At 38.1% G+C, this 12,222-nt stretch overlaps 1 protein-coding gene across 1 annotated transcript in view; it reads left to right on the top strand.

Moving 5' to 3' along the window:
* Positions 1–12,222, top strand: part of LOC135081010 (neuropeptides capa receptor-like) — a 94,337-nt gene that overhangs the window by 17,554 nt on the left and 64,561 nt on the right. The window lies entirely within an intron of this gene.

Genomic DNA, 12,222 nt, shown 5'->3' with positions numbered 1-12,222 from the left:
CTTACTAATATTATAAATACGAAAGTTTGTGTGGATGTCTGGATGTTTGTTACACTTTCACGCAAAAACTACTGAACAGATTTTGATGAAACTTTACAGTACAGTACAGCAGTACTAGGCAGTCTGTGTTCAACTATGACTCGGGTCGGACGTTCCTATCGCAAAACCTTTGGTTCACTCAGTTCCGATACGACTCTAGTGCTGTGTGTAATTATTTTCGTTAATACACTGAGTTTATTAATTTGTACGAGTGGATTTCATTTTGCCTGAGACCTACGCCATGAACCCTGAACCAGAAGACCCTGTCGCCAGCGACAGCGACGCTCATCCATCCCTGGCGTCGACCAGAATAACAATGTATAGGCTATAATTTATGACGATCTGTGACAAACTAAATTTCAAGCGGGTGAAGCCGCGGGCAATACTACATATTTCATACTAGCTTTTTGCCCGCGACTTCTTCTGCGATGAAGTGGAAAATGGTTCTAATAGAATTAAAATATTCTAAGAAAATTAATTTTGTTAAATGATTATATTTTTTGATATAAAATCTACACATCATTATGTTTAAATATTTGAATACTTACAAAATTATGAGATCTTTCTAAAACAAAATTAAAACACTACACCTGCCGCAGATTTCTTTGTAAACAATGTTTTTTTGTTTTTCCTTCAGGTGCTAAAATCACCAGGCTATTGTGTGCGCATACTCTGGAGTATTCCACATACAACTGGTCGTCGGAAAAGCATAGATTTCCATTAAGTCTACTCCCGCTACCATATGGAACTCCGCTAAAACTCGTGAGGGCGCCAACACTTGCTTTTGTATCGAAAATTAGTATGAGCAGCTGCGCACGCGGTTGCCCGTTGCAGGCTCTATGCAACCACACTATTTTAAACCGTGGTCCCTAAGCATGAGATGGGAAACTGCACTCTCTTGAATTCTCTTGAATTTGATGGTGTTAGGGGAATCCTAGGAATGAATACAGACTTTTCAATGGAATCTCCTCATCAATATTGCGAAATTGCGAGTTGTAATGCAATGTTACGTTTTCACTTGTTATTTTATTGTAATCTGACCTTGATTTTTCAAACACGTGTCAAAAAAAAATTAAAATCAAAAGTACTAAGGAATATTTCATTGATATCAACTTAGAAACAAGCACAGATCACAGAAACTAAAGGGAAATGGTGACAAGGGACAAATTGGAACATATTGCTTGTGAAAGCAATGATGACAGTAGCGACGTCATTATGTAAACAGTTTATATTGCTTGCATAGTACTAAAGATTATTCGAACGTTGAATACTGATACCGCAATGGATAATGAGCAAATAATTTGATTTCTTTGTGTGTGTGAATTTCTAATACGACACTGAGTTTCGAACTCAGCGCATTACTTAGCATCTCTCTATATTTCTATCAACCAAGTTATCTCCAAAATAACATTCCACACCTTTTTAACCTAGTCAGGTAATAATTTTAATAAAATACGAAGCACGTCATCTATCAATAGGATATATGTATATTTTAGAAGTTAATAAATTATGCATAAAATATAAACACTTTAGAAGTTTAGTTAAATCGTAGAATTTCTGGAAAACAAGTACCTACTAAAATCGTACTGAAAAAAAAAGTATTAACATGTTATCTAATTTATTTATTAAACGTCGAATTTTATCAAAGATTTTGGACTAAAGTTTTTGAAAATATTTTATAGCCTACATAGAAAAAAATTAGGATTCTAAATCGTGAAAGAAATTTTTTTCGGAGCCTATTGCCTCCAAACAAACAAACAAACAATTAAATCTTTCCTCTTTTATTAGTATAGATTTAACAACAAAACAAAACGCTTCTTTTTCTTCTTCACGAAACAAAACTCAAAGCGGATAAATAAATAAACAAATCTTTGGACAATTTCACAGCGCCATCTAGTCCAAAAGTAGGCAACCAATATGCTTGTGTTAAGGGTGCTATCATAATGGATATACTTTTTTATAATTTATTTATTAAATTAAATACATGATACCTACATATTATACATAGTTACACCCAGATCCGTCAAAGAAATTAAAATTCATCATTTCAATTTCTGCTCGGCCGGCCGACTCGAAACAGCCTCTCGGCATAGTATCAAATGTATTTGGTCGCCGTACAAATCACCGCTTTACGACACGAACGCACGTAAACGTCACGGCGGGAAAAATGACACAGGTCCTGCCTTGACGGGCGCTCGCGCCATACTAATCGATGTCGGCTTGCGCATTGTAATTTATACTGATATTCACATCAATATTTTGACAAAGTGGTTACTAATATTTAAACAATAACTGTAGAAATTAATTCTACAATGAATATTCTTTATTTTGGGATACTTTTATTGCAGTTTATACTGTGTTTTTAAACCAAAAACCACGATCAAAATGTGACGTTAATCTTCAAATTTGCCAAATTATTTTTAGATTTTACTCAATAATGGTAATGAAATTCAAGAATCTATTTCATTAATGGACTACAAGAATATATGTCCGATGATTACTATATATTTTTAAGCTTATTATATGAGCATAAATAATAGATACAGGACTTTGAAAATGAGTCTGCGGCAATTTTTTCGTAAAATGGTTGTGGGAGATGGGGCACTGTGAATTAAGCAAAAGAGTTTTAGTAAATCCGTTTCATTAATGGTCAACAACAAGGATTGACCTATCTTTCGCAGTTATTAAATAATCTCTGGGTGTTGCTTAAGATAGTAATTCATGCTTCCAAAATCTTAGAAATTCGCACGAAAATGTAAAATGGCTCTTAATGCAGATTTGTTACCTACGAATAGATACTAGCAAAAACATTAAAGTGCAGGATTTATGCAACATTCATAAATAATTTTACCAGAAAGAAACCATGTTTCTGACTTTCTTATGTCAATAAAATTCAGAAATTACTTTTACTAAAAAAAATTAAACTAGGTACGTAGAACGCCGATTATCCGAATTAATTGGGACCGGGGTCGATTCGGATAATCGAAAATTCGGATAATCGGACATAGACTGGTATAAAGAAAAAGCATAATAAAAAACGAATTGTCACATATAGAATAAACTTTATTAACTGTGTTTAGAGTTCTACAATAACGCCCAGTTGAAAAATATCCAGACTCCTGTGAGTTCCAACTTGTTACAATAAAACAAAACAAAAATTACTTGGTTATAATTTTTAATATTACGCTTAGGACCGATTCGGATAATTGGCGATTCGGTTAATCGGCGTTCGGATAATCGGCGTTCTATAATTTAGTTCATCCTTACCTCGTTTCCAGCACCTCTGTGTAAGTAGCTTGGATTATCTAATTGATCAATAAAGGCAAATTTAGTCCAGAGAAAAGTTTAATTGTCATTCGACCGCAAGGGAATTTAGTTGTGATCAGAAGAAATAGGACTTCCAAGTTGTTCTCAATCGAGGCCATCAATTTTCAAATAAAGTTCTTTAAGTTCTGCTTCAACATTAATTTAATTTTAAGTCCAGCAATATAAGAACATGACACACTTTTCTATATAAGCAGACGCAATATCGTTTGTCCTAGTCTGTTTTAAAAGCCATAAAACACTGGGGACTGAATATTGTTTTCATGATCGACCGCGGGGAATGATTAAAGCCCCACAGGAGACTGTTAACCCGGGCTACCACTAGTCTTGTGGACTATCGGTCAATGTCAAAACTTCCATAAAAATAAGTAATGAAATTGTGATGGCAGAACCTAATAACGGGGTTGGAATTTTCTTTTAGGTTTGCGTGGGGTAAATAGGTTAAGTTATAGACAATAATGATACTTACTTTGTTGCTTACATAATTTGTCGTGTATTTTATTTTATTTATACTTTTTGCACATAAAACTGTACAGTGGCGGACTTAATGCCAAGTGGCATTCTCTGCCAGTCAACCACCACAACACACAACCAGTGTTTGTAAACCATGTAGGGAAGACCGAAGAGAGTTGTCACATTGTCGATTTTTGGAAACTTATTAAATATCAGTGATCTCGCAACAGCGCGTATTTGTTAGCTCGAGACTTGAACTAAAAACGCGCACTGTTACGACCTCGCTAGCAGTTAATAAGTTCCAAAAAATCAACAATGTCACAACTCTCCTAGGTCTCCTCTATAGCTTATTATTAGCAATAATAAGTCTAGATATCAGCTCCTTGCTTTATTGTTGCCTGTTAGAAGAGTTCATTAAAATAATTTCCTTAGTTCCTTGCCGAAATAATGCTGTAAGCTTATGAGCTAACTTATTCGCAATGTTCGGGGGAACAACGAACCCGGTTCAGCTTTAAAGCTCGTAGTAATTAAACAGGTTGCACTTCAATAATTAGCGCTCTGTAGATAGGAATTTAATTATTGCTGTCTGCAATTTTGAGAGATTCAACTCAATACTAAACTACCACATATCCAGATATTGACATTTCGTATCTCCAGTGCCATTCAATAAACGTAATATTCGTATTTCATATATTAAAGTTTGCATGCACATGTTACGCAAATTGTAATTCAATCAAAATTGAGCAGAGTGCAATTATGCGTCACTTAAACTAAGTGTGTGTACTTTTGATGAACACAAGCTCGCACTTAAGACGCACTCGCAAAAGGTAAGTAAGCATGACGTAATAGAGTATAATTAATCCATACAAAGATCTGCTTAATCCCTTTAATAAATAAGCCGATTCGATCCTTCAAACGAAGATCAAACGTGTAGACATGGAGACGAGAATGGAGGATTATACCTACCATAAGATCAAATAAATTGGTAGCTCTTAAACACAATTACGTAATAGGACAAAATGAAAATTAAACAGCAGTACTCAAATCAATGTCTTCAAATTGATTTATTCGCATTTTCCCAGAAATGAAAGACAAACGATTTTTATAAAATTTTCGCCAGATATTATTAAGGAATGAAGTCTCAATGCGCAACTCGTTTAATATTATCTCAATGTACCAGAACCATTTATGATGCTGAGTTTATTGCATCAATCATGAATTAAATTTGAAAACACCGCTTCATGAGACGAAAGAGGAAAAATAACAACAAATGCACGATGCCAATGGAAGAAAAGATCGTAACATAAAGAAGTGTAGGCAATGTGGCAAGGCCTTAATGATGCCGCTAACACAATCAGCGCTCTTCTACTTAGCTGTAATTAATTTCCTCCCCGTTTATCTGACGGCGACACTACTTCCGTTGAGGTGCAGGACAACTGACAGGCTACTACAGTGGGTTCACCTAAAAGCTGGCTCGAAGATCTGGTCACGCCAGTATGCTAGGAGCTCTACATTTTCATTATCTTCCAATTTATTTTTGTAACTTTTACAACCAGTTTAATCGATGTAGGTGCTTCAAATATGATTCTAAAAGTATGTACCTAACTTAAATCGAGAACTCCGTCCACAGGAAATTTACCATCAGGCGTTGTGGATAAAAAAAATCCTACCTCATATTGTCTAACTGCTGTTTCCAAGCACAGTGCTCGCAATATCGTCAGTAATCTCTATTTATGTACGAGTATATCACGTTGCCATTTAATCTCCGAGTCCTCCCCGTCTCCTATCCAGCTCTACCTTACATTTCTTATTTCCCGACTGTTGATTGAGTCTCGATGTTTTACCGACTTATTCCGTTTCAGCCAAATGACATCCACTGCTGGACAAAGGTCTCCCCCAAGGATTTGCACAACGATACATTGAACATACATAACGATTAAGTTATTTACTTGATGAGACTGTAACTAGTATGTTACACCCTGCCAGTCTAAGGGAAACGCCTACGAAGTACCAACCTAGATTTTGGCTAAACAAGTAATTGCGTCAATCGGCGACACGAGGAGCTGCGTCGGCAGAACGTGATGCACCGAGCCGCCGCGTCCCATCGCGCCACCGCCACATCGATCACTTTGGTTCCAACATCGAACTTGGTCAATCGCTCTAGTAATAATTAATTTGTAATTGTAATTTCTATATCTTTAATTAAATTAGTTTAAAGTAAATTGGTTTTTTTTGAGACTATCGCTGCCGCCGTACGTATTTGGCGCAGTCGGTAGGATACTCACGGTCGGGCTCGCGCTTCATCGAGAAGACTCTAGAAGAAGACGACCGCGTGGCTATCAAGTCGCATCCTGAGTATCCTGAACCTACGACGTGCAGCAGCGCAGGCATCCAGACATCGATACCAATAGCCAGAGAAAACCAAGATTATGAAACTGTGAGTACATTTGAATCTTTCATGTGTTGCTCTCCTTTTACTGTGTAATCCTTTTTACCTTTCCTAGTGTAATTATCCCTTTCCAAAATTTTCCATCCTAGACGATCGGGGTCTGATTCCCCTAGGTTAGATAGGATTAATAGGCTAGACGCACATAGGAATATAGAGGAAGTAATAGAGGAAGAAGTCGAAATAATGTCAGATCCCGTAGACAACATCTTTAAATCCCTTAGGTTACTCCCGGAATTTGACGGGAACCCCAACGTGTTAACTCGTTTCATACATTTGTGCGATCAACTCGTTCTCAGGCACGTTAACACAGGGCCGGGACACGAATTGGAAAACCAGGCCTTATTAAACGGCATCTTAAATAAAGTCACAGGGCCCGCCGCCCGTCTTATAAATTCACATGGCATTCCTAGCGATTGGCAAGGCATAAGAAATGCGTTAATTAATAACTTTGCTGATCAACGCGATGAAACCGCGTTGTACAATGATTTAGCATTACAGTCGCAGGGCCATAGCACACCGCAGGAATTTTATGAGCGCTGTCAGACCCTTTTCAGCACTATAATAACATACGTAACTTTGCATGATAGTGTTCCCACTACAGTAGAGGCCAAACGTCAGTTATACAAAAAATTAACCTTGCAATCATATTTACGCGGCCTCAAGGAACCGCTGGGTTCGCGTATTCGATGTATGCGGCCCGCATCTATAGAGCAAGCGCTAGAATTTGTACAGGAGGAAATTAATACCTTATATTTACAGCAGAGAAATGAGCAATTGCCCGATAGGAAATCGCAATCTTTCATTTTACCTCCACCTACTAAACCAATTTATAGCCCTCCTAATTATTTTCCCATGCCACCAATGCCATCTTCAAAGCCTCTAGGTTTTAGCATGCCAGGGCCATCTCGTCCTCAACCTCAACCATTCCGTATACCCCAGCCGTCCCAGCAATGGCGACCAAACCCAGTTCAACCACAACTGAACCGTGGACCGACACGTACCCAGCAGATGTTCAGTGCTCCACCTCCAAATTATAATCCACAAAGTCATGTGTTCAGAATGCCCAATAGGAATCCACCCGTTGCTAATTATCAGGCACCCAAACCCATGAGCGGCGTAAGCCACTTTGTTAGCAAACCTTTACCACCTAGTGGTCATGATTGGCGTAGGTTTGGTAATCCACCACCAAGTAATTACTTTAAAACGCGAGAAATGAATTTTAATGATTGCTTGGATTATGAATACGGACCTTATTTCGATGGCTACTCAGATTACTATCACGGCGATAACAGCATGCCCTATTGCGAATACATTGACTATTCTAATGATATTTTTTATGCACCCAATTATAATTATCCAGAACTATTTAACCCCGAACCCGTTTGTGAAATTACGGAAGAAAGTCCTTCACCTAGCAAGGCCGAGGATTTTCAGGAGCCAGCCCGCTCAAACAAACCAAAATAGAATTAAACTTGCAAACCCAGAGACAACTCCCGTATGTTCAGATATTGAACCCACCTTTAAAATTACTTATAGACACCGGAGCTAATCAGTCGTTTATAAGTCCGGAAGCTGTCGAAAAATATTTCTCGAATTATGAATTAAATTACGATCCGTTTGAAGTCGTCAATGTACACGCAATAAGCCGGTGCGATTATTCTATTACGCTACCGTGTTTCTCGGAATTCAATGATACGACCGATGTTACACTTTTTGTCTATAAATTCCATAATTATTTCGACGGTTTAATTGGGTCAGATTTATTGAACAAATGGGAATCGTCAATTGATTTTAAAAATAAGTTACTTATTACACGGCACGCTTCTAACCCGATTCATGTCTATGATTCCCGGAACGTTAACCTGTATGAAGACATCATTCCAGGGCGTTCCTCTAAATTAATTAAACTACCTATCAATGTCAGAGACGGAGATGCGTTTATCCCAGAACAGGTAATATCTAATTGCATTGTAGGAGAATGTTTAACCAGCGTTAAAGATAATCGTGGATATTTAGAGATATCAAACCCAAGTCATAATGACGTCATTTTTTCCGTCGACCGCCAGGTTAGCGCAGAGATCTATAATGTAGAGTCCACGCGTACCGAGCGCGAACTAAATGCTACGGAACTTACCTATGCTACGAGCGAATTACGTCACCCTCATACTACGAGTAGTGAACCGCGTGACCCGCGTCATCAAAGCGTTACGAAGCTATCTAAACGTGCTACGGACGTTCTCTCGCGTCTACGGACTAGCCATTTGAACGCTGAAGAGCGCGCGAACTTACAAAATTTATGCGCTCAATATGCAGACGTATTTTATATCGAAGGCGAGGCTTTAACTTTTACAAATCAGATCAAACACTCGATCAAGACTACTGACGAGCTACCAGTTTATACCAAGAGTTACCGTTACCCGTACATCCATAGGGAAGAGGTTAGGAGCCAGATTAGTAAAATGCTAGAACAAGGTATCATCAGGCCATCTAGTTCAGCATGGAGCTCACCTATCTGGGTAGTTCCCAAGAAAGCTGACGCCTCTGGCAAAACTAAGTGGCGTCTTGTCGTTGATTTTAGGAAACTAAATGATAAAACCATCGACGACAAGTATCCTATCCCTAACATCGCGGATATCTTGGACAAACTAGGCAACTGTCAATATTTTACCACCCTGGATCTTGCCAGTGGTTTCCATCAGGTGGAAATGGAACCCTCGGATATACCTAAAACAGCTTTTAACGTAGAACACGGCCATTTCGAATTTCTCAGAATGCCGATGGGTTTAAAGAACGCACCAAGCACCTTCCAACGCGTTATGGACAATGTCCTCCGTGGTCTACAGAACGTTATCTGTCTTGTGTATCTTGATGACGTCATCATTTTCAGTACGTCCTTACAGGAACACATAAATAATCTTGAAAAGGTGTTCCAAAGACTCCGCGAGTCTAATTTCAAGATACAGATGGACAAGTCCGAGTTCCTCAAACTTGAGACAGCATTTCTAGGCCACATAATCAGCAAAGACGGTGTAAAGCCTAACCCGGATAAGATCGAAGCCATCAAGAAATATCCCATACCAAAAACTCCCACTGAAATTAAGAGGTTCCTAGGACTCTTAGGGTACTACAGGAAGTTCATCCCAGATTTCGCACGGATTACTAAGCCGTTAACTCAGTGTTTGAAAAAAGGTTCGAAAATCACTTTAGATCCAAATTATGTCAACTGTTTCGAGAAATGTAAATTACTACTCACAAATGATCCCATATTACAGTATCCGGATTTCTCTAAAGATTTCATTTTAACTACTGACGCCTCCAATCTAGCAATAGGCGCTGTACTATCTCAAGGACCTATCGGTAGCGACAAGCCAATAGCGTATGCATCTAGAACTCTTAACACCAGCGAGATAAATTACAGTACTATTGAAAAAGAGTTGTTAGCGATTGTTTGGGCCACTAAGTACTTCCGTCCATATCTATTTGGACGTAAATTTAAGATCATTACAGATCATAAGCCCCTGCAATGGGTTATGAATCTCAAAGAACCCAACTCTCGTCTCACTCGTTGGAGATTAAAGCTGAGTGAATATGATTTCACCGTTATCTATAAGCAAGGCAAATGTAACACCAACGCCGATGCGCTATCTCGCATTGAAATCCACAATGAGGAGATCAGTTCTATAGTAGCTAACCCAACCGAGAAGGCCCCTTCTTTAGATAATTCAGACACATTGACAGTACATACAGATGCTGAGAATCCCATCTTAGAAGTCCCCATTTCAGATGAACCTCTTAATAAATTCCATAGACAGATCTGTTTCACAGTAGTCGGTGATATCAAAGGCAAAACCACTGTATCTAAACCTTTCGAAAGCCACACACGCACCGCTATTCAATTATCTAAGTCTAATCTCGAACAAGATGTAGTTAACGCAATAAAAGAATACGTTAATCCGAAAGTGAAGACAGGCATCATCATCCATCCTCCTTTAGAGATGTTTAACATTGTTCCTATTATTCAAACCCACTTTAAAAGTTCCGCTATGAACATTGTACTAACTAAAACTGAACTTGAAAACATTAAAGAGTATCTAAGACAGCAAGAGTTAATACAGAAATACCACGAAGGAAAAACTAACCATCGCGGTATTACTGAATGTTACTTAGCTTTGTCAAATAAATATTTTTGGCCTAAGATGAAAGATAGCATCTCGAAATATATCAATGAGTGTAATATTTGTGGTCAAGCTAAATACGACCGTAGTCCAATCAAGCAACAGTTTCACATAGTTCCTCCGCCCACCAAGCCTTTTGAAATCTTGCACATTGACTTATTCACAGTTGATACAGAAAAATACCTAACACTAGTTGATGCTTTTTCTAAGTATGCCCAGGCGTACCATCTTCGCGATGGCACTGCTATTAGTGTAGTACAGGCTGTATTAAAGTTTTGTACCCATCATGGAATCCCTTCAATTATAGTATCAGATCGTGGCACTGAATTTACAAACCAGCTTTTCTTAGAGTTCACTCGCGTTCATAAGATCCAGCATCACAAGATCTTAGCTCATGCTCCAAACGAAAACGGAATAGTAGAACGCTTTCACTCGACGTTGTTAGAGCACTTGCGATTATTAAAACTACAGCATCGCAGCGAATCGGTAGTAAATCTTATATCTTATGCGATCTTAGCGTACAATAGCTCGATACACAGTTTAACTAAATGTAGACCCTTAGAGGTTATTACTGGTCACTTCGATCCCCGCGACCCAATAGATATCGAGTTAACAGAGCATTTATTGCAACAATATATCATAGATCATCGCGCTAAGATGAGCAAGGCTTATGAGATGATACAAGATTCATCTCTACGCCTCCGTACTGAGATCATGGAGAATCGTAATAAAACTAGAGAGGCCGAAGAAACGTATAATCCCGAGCAAAACGTTTTTGTTAAAAACCCTATGGCCAGTCGTCAGAAACTAGCACCGCGATACACTCACGATACTGTTTTAGCCGATCTCCCTATACATATTTACACTAAGAAAAAGCGTGGTCCCGTGGCTAAGTCTAGGTTAAAGAGAGTCCCTAATAGTGCACGCTTGTTGCAGGATAATAATGATGATCCTGCTCCGGGCAGCAGTCGCACAAGAGATCCTACTTGACAGCTTAGAAGACGGTCCAGGCATTCTCCCTTTCAAACTAGGTCCTACCAAAATAATATCCCACTATCATTCCTTTCTCCAATTTATTGATATCGATTACATACAGTCTAAGGTAAATTTAGTTAGATCACAGTTAAATGATGTTCGGCCTCAGTTAAATAATAAGACTTTAAACTTGTACGAACCGCATATTGATTATCTGAGTAAGAAGCTAGAAAAGGTTGCTGACCAGTTGCAAACGTTTGAAATGAATCGCGTTAAACGAGGATTGATAGACGGATTAGGATCAGTCATAAAAAGCATCTCAGGAAACCTAGATTATACAGATGCTGTGCGTTACGATAATGCTCTTAAGTCTTTACAAAGTAACGAAGAAAAAATAGTTTCAGAATTTAACAGTCACATAAGTCTAAGTAAAGAATGGATGACTGAACACACTAACATACTAGAGACTATTTCTAAAAATCAAATAAAGATTGAGAACGTACTTAATCTAATTATTAATAGCGAAGCAAGTAGAGATACAGATTTAGTAAAATACGCCCATCTGGCTCAGTTACTTTTAATCTTAGGAGATAATATAGAAGATCTTGCAGAGGAGTTAGTTAAGTTAGAAAACCTCTTAGCATTTATCCGTGCATCGAGCACGCACCATTCTATGTTAAGTTTAGAAGTTTTAAGATCAATGTTAGATAAGTTAAAGACTTTATATAACAAAGACGAAGTTATTGAAGTCAATCTTAGAGAATATTACGATATTATAAAACTAGGTTCTTACTACACTAAAAATAA

This window comes from Ostrinia nubilalis, chromosome 19 (assembly GCF_963855985.1).
Source record: "Ostrinia nubilalis chromosome 19, ilOstNubi1.1, whole genome shotgun sequence".
Taxonomy (NCBI): Eukaryota; Metazoa; Arthropoda; class Insecta; order Lepidoptera; family Crambidae; genus Ostrinia; species Ostrinia nubilalis.
The sequence above is the reverse complement of the archived record's forward strand: the minus strand, read 5'-3'. Positions and strand labels throughout refer to the sequence as shown.